The sequence below is a fragment of the Coffea arabica genome, chromosome 1e (genome assembly GCF_036785885.1).
Source record: "Coffea arabica cultivar ET-39 chromosome 1e, Coffea Arabica ET-39 HiFi, whole genome shotgun sequence".
Classification (NCBI taxonomy): Eukaryota; Viridiplantae; Streptophyta; class Magnoliopsida; order Gentianales; family Rubiaceae; genus Coffea; species Coffea arabica.
The window spans coordinates 53,722,838-53,728,837 of record NC_092311.1 but is presented as its reverse complement, the minus strand read 5'-3'; positions in this window follow the sequence as shown (position 1 = coordinate 53,728,837).

The window sequence follows — 6,000 nt, the reverse complement described above, 5'->3', positions numbered from 1 at the left end:
GGACGGGATCGATCGATCCAACTGTTTAAGCCGGTAATTGATCAGACACTTGATTCAAGTTTCTTCAAAAACTCATCTGTCAAATATTCGGTCAAAACTGTGTTTAACCGAAAAATCTGTCAATTTGTATTTATAACTTCCAATCGTCAACTTTGAGTTAAGTTTAAAGGGCATTGGAGTATAGAATGTTTGCTAATAAAACTTGAGAAATAAAACTAACATTCTTATCCATGTTAAGAATATAATTTTTATATATAATATAATAAAATTTTAATTATATAACATTATTCAATTATTTAACATCAGTCCGATCAGTCGAAGTCATTAACCCCTAATCTTTAACTCTAATCTAAGTCACTATTTAGCCTGAATTTTAAAGCATAGGTACATATAGAAAGCCTGCCTGGTTTGGTTTGTGATTTTTTGTCAAAAACTTTTTACGTTTTTTGTAAAAGTATTTTTTAATTTTTAATTTCATATATATCAAATCGCTACGATACATTTTTTTTAAAAAAAAAATCCTAAAAATAACAATCATGTCCTTGATGGAATGTCCACACTACGTTACTACTGGGCATCAATCAAATGGCCACTATTGGAACTTGTTGATTGGATAATACGATGCAAGCAACAAAAATGATTTGATTGATGTAGCACATGCACATAGTTCATTGTAGTATTAGTTAGAGTACACTTCGGGGTTCAGGCTCTCAGGTTTAAAGATCGTTCCTGCTTTAGGCATTTGGGTTGGTGGGCAAGCAAGCACCATACTCTCCGTCAGCTTAAGACGGAGGCCGACATTACTGCGCCCATTAACTCAACTCCCCTCAATGGCTCTTCTATCGGCTGCTACCCATGACATGGTTTTAGTTTCCGGTCTCGAAAATGGCGATAAAGTCAGAGAGCATTTCCATCTTATTAGTGACAGATATATTATCTCCTAATTCCCTTTTCTTTTTCGTTTTGATGTTGAAAAAGCTAATATATCATCTCCTAATTTAGCTGCCTTTTTGCTGGTTTTTGCTATCTGAACTTTTTAGCAAAGTGGCTGAATTAAGAAACCTCTGATAAAAGTTCGTCAGTCACAATCATAATGATTATGATTTACAGGTTAATGGAAATGGGTTTTTGTCGAAATTCGTACACTGTTTGGCAACTAAAATCTAGACATAGGTTTTACAATTTTTTCCTTTTTCGTCGTCTTTCTCCTATTTTTTTCACTGCTCTTTTACAATTGACTTCTTTTTATTTTTAATTAAAAATATATGAGATACATGGTTAAGCAAATTTTAATTGTCTACTGAAATATAATTAATCACAAAACTCATAGAATGGGTCTATCGTGTTCATTATCTCATTCTGATTAATTTTAACCAAACTATCAGTATGATCATATTATGATTAAGTTTGAAACTTGTAGAGGAGCTAATTGTCCACCGACATGTGTCAGTTCTTTCGGGCCAGTTCGGCCCAACATATGAGCCTGTTTGGTCATAGGTCGAACTGGCAAGGAAGCTCCTCATTCTTCGGGACAAGGCCAGGATTAGAGTCCAAGAGGGGCTCTGCTTCTAGTGATCCAGTAGAACTCATATTCTAATGAGATAATTACTGTGCGTAGTGGAATAACTTTGGATTCCCTGAAAATTATCGCTAGCAGCTCTATAAATAAGGAACGGAGGGAACCTAACAAGGTACATACACACACAACGCCATACAATACAATTACTTTCTCTATTCCCTCTTATTTCTCAACTGATTTGAGCGTCGGAGTTACAACGGAGAGCTAGTCCCTCTGTTCGACTTATTGCAGGTCAGTTCGGGAACACACACAGAAGCTCTGTTCGAATTGTGATTTCGGCATACTCTTCAAAACTCATTCCTTAATATAAAATCCACTTACCAAACACCCTTTAAGCAATCTATTACTGGGCTAGCTGCGAATAATGATCAAGCTGAGAGGCATCAATTCAAAGAAGTCAAAGAACGGACAATTGGATTTTGAGACGATAAGGAAGGAGAGGTTGAGTTGGCACGACTGAGAGTAAGCCTAGGCATGATTAATCATAGGACGGCTTCCGTTTAGGTGCTTCGTATTGGGCCACTAGTAATTGTCATTAACCGGAATGCATCATCATTTTTATTTTTCTTATTTTAATTTTGTCTACAGCAAAGTCAATCCGTGGTTTTGTCTTCTTTTAACTCTAAGGGAGGGAGTGGGAGTGGTTTCCAAGATCTTTTTCCTTTTGGCAGAGTTCATGATACCACCGGTCAATTTTTCTTCTATGCACAGTCCCGCCCACGTTAACTTAATAGAAAGTCCAAAAAAAAAAATCATTGAAGCTGCCTCAAGATTAACCATGCATTAATATGTTTGGATAGAAAGACTTTTACTAGTTTTTTTAAAAATTAAAAATGGGACGGGTAATTAAACCACCCTTAACTCTAGATTATGAATAACATGCTAACATTTTGCTTGCATCACAATACAATATCTAATCAACTTTTTATCTTCTCAATCACCTTTTTATTTCACATATATCATGTCACAAAAAAGATCATAATAATTATTTTAAATAATTTCCTATTCAAACACACTTGTTACTAGCTGGATGTGCTTTGAAGACACCATTATTTTAAAGTAATTTTTTGAGAAAAATATTATATAGATCATATGCCATATAATATTCTCATGTCATGAATTAAAAGCAATAGAAAATTGCCAAGTATAAAATGATCTTCTTTTTTTTTTTACGTTGGCAGAATTTATGTTGCAACTATAAAATATAAACTTCATAAAAATTAGATAATATGTTAGGGACTAAATCTTAGTTAATACCTCCGTTAATCGAGACCTTGGCGGGTCGATAACCAAATGCTAAGAGGTTGATGAATGAGATAGGAGTTCATATTATTGCGATGTCCAGGGTACTCACTGGACAAGAAATGACCCACTATCATTATATGAGGGGTTTAAAATGATTTTTTTTTTTTACGTTGGCAGAATTTATGTTGCAACTATAAAATATAAACTTCATAAAAATTAGATAATATGTTAGGGACTAAATCTTAGTTAATACCTCCGTTAATCGAGACCTTGGCGGGTCGATAACCAAATGCTAAGAGGTTGATGAATGAGATAGGAATTCATATTATTGCGGTGTTCACGGTACTCACTGACAAGAAATGACCCACTATCATTATATGAGGGGTTTAAAACGATTATTTTTTTTTACGTTGGCAGAATTTATGTTGCAACTATAAAATATAAACTTCATAAAAATTAGATAATATGTTATGTTATATACTTAGATTCAGATATATTAAAATTCGTCCTCCATCGTATGGTCCAAATAAACTTAAGAATGTCCAATTCATAAGAAGCACGAATATGACCATGCATTGATTTCGTTTGGATGGAGAGACTTTTACCATTTCATCATATGGGTAAATAACAACTGGCGCTAACCTTGTACAGTGAAAACTACAATGGATTATAATACCTGTCATAGAAAATCTTTGAGAGTATCTTTGAGTAATGGTAGCACGTCAGACGTGATGATTATTATCTAAGAAAATTCTGGAAATAAACATTAGAAAATTACAGCTACAACGGTATTGGCCTCCATTTCCAACGTCCGGTGGAGAAATGAGTCAAAATGCTTTTTTGCTGTCTAACTCTAACCACGGCTGCTTTACTTTAGAAGTACGGTGTCTGTACCACACAAGAGCTTTTGATTAGTGATCACATTTTATGTCTTCTTTATCTTTAGTGCTATTAATTTAATACTACTAAGATAGTGACCTTTCTCGAAAGAAACTTGTCGTGCTCTAGTGTTTGAAGGCCACTTTCCAATAAAATTTCCACGGCCACACGGCGGCGGTGGGAGGGGGTAGAGTTTAAAGCTAACAGAATGAAAATGGCAGTAGTGTCGTACATCATCATTGATCATCCTGGCCTAACTTTTGTACTAATCATCCGTACTTATAGACAGGCGACCTCCAGCACCTGAGGAATGTGGGTAATTAAAATTTAACCGCCATTAAAGTTATGGACTTGATAGCATGCATGTTTATTTTCCAGCATTTAAAAATATTCAAGTTTAGGAATGTGTTAGACAATTACGACGGTCCTTAATTTTGATGTATCATATCTCAGGTTGAAATCACCGTTAAATGTAGACAATTAATATTGATGTAGTATAGTTTTTTTTTTTTAAAAAAAAAAAGTTTATTTTTTCAAAAAGGCTTTCTCTCTTATGCATGTGCCTATAAAGACAAATAGGATAAGAGATGATCTCTTATAAATGTCAGGCACTATGAACTGCCGTTCTGAATTTAGGAAACTTTAGTAAAAGCAATTTAAACTTTTTATAAACAGCAAACTACTAGCTAGACCTACCTTTGCTCAAATACAAAATAGCCGCCCGAGTGGAATCTAATAATATCAGTTGGGGAAAATTTTACCTAGCTACCTACTATTTAAGCACTAAAACGTACGTACACCCCCCTGATCGCATAATCCAATTGGCGAAAAGAAATGTCTTAATAGATTGTCACTACACGTTTTGGACGCGAGAAAGTTCCACAAATTAAGACGATAAGCAGATAAAGAGCAGGCAAATGCAAATGAATGGTGTCACGTTTTCATCCATTAACAAAAAAAATTTCATGGGATTTTTTTTTTTTTTTTTTCTGAAGAGCAAAATACCCTCATGGACCAAAATCTTGATTAATTAATATTCCATATGTGAAAAAAAGGCCATGGAGGTGATGCATTTGTATCATGATTATATATACTTGGTGCACGATATTAATCAGCGTTAAGTTTCCAAGCACCGGCAGTTCATGAATCATGAGGAGGTTTTTATACTTTTATTTAAGAAGAAGAAGGATTTTCAGGTTTAAATGTGGGACGTGCATTTGATGAATTCATTGGATTCAAAGCAATTGCTGTTGATAGAAACCTATCTGCAAGAAAAATTTACAGAAATTTAAGCATAAGAAAGTGGCATAATTCGAATGAGGGAGGGGGAATTTTTAGCGAGTTTATGAGTGCGTTTCATCATTCTCCTCCACAATGGATACCCGTTGAAAATTTGCCCATATGCATATGCATGCGATATCCCCACAGGGTCGAGCATTAATTAAAACGTACCCAGGCTAGCTAGAAACGTCCTCGTTCTTTCTTCTCCTCCTTACTTTCCACTCCTTCGGCCTTTTGACTAGAGCTGGAAACGTCCTCGTTCTTTCTTCTTCTCCTTACTTTCCACTCCTTCGGCCTTTTGTTCGATCATACAGTACTCGGGCTAATTTGTCAAACTGTATATGGGTACACTTGAGTTTTGAGTTGTATGCTTTCTCCTACTGAACTGTCCCGCTTGAATAGCAGGATATACATACGATGCGGATTTCTTTTTGCATTCTTTATTCCCGACTGAGATTCTGCAATATATACACGGCTTAATGAGAACTTAATTGGTGTATTACTTGTACAGGAATAGGACTTATGTCCTGGAAAATTTGGTGGGATTCTTGCCCTATAAAAAAAAAGTGGAGGTTCAGCTGTCTTTCACATTCCGAAATATTAATTCTCTAAAATATTTGTCTATCTGATCTGCACTTAATTAAATGACCTCAATGAGTTCTGAGACTCGTTGGCACCATAAACCTTTATCGTTTTGTTTATAAAGAAGCTCAACCAAGGTGACTAAAAAATGTCAAACCCATCAGTACTTGAGTTGGCGCAGTTCGAATCAAAGACCATATAAATACGTTCTACAGCATTAATTTTTGGTTACTGAGTTTCAACGGTTCGGCAAAGGGTGCTTAGTTCGAAGAACACATAAATAATTTTTGGTTCTAAGTGTGTAATTCGAGTTGCCAGTGCACTAATCACAATTTCTTGATAAATGATGAGTGCTTGTGGAATAGGTTGTGTGGTACTCAGCTACCAAATAGAATAGAGCACGCCACTACTCATAATAATATGACGCCTCTTTG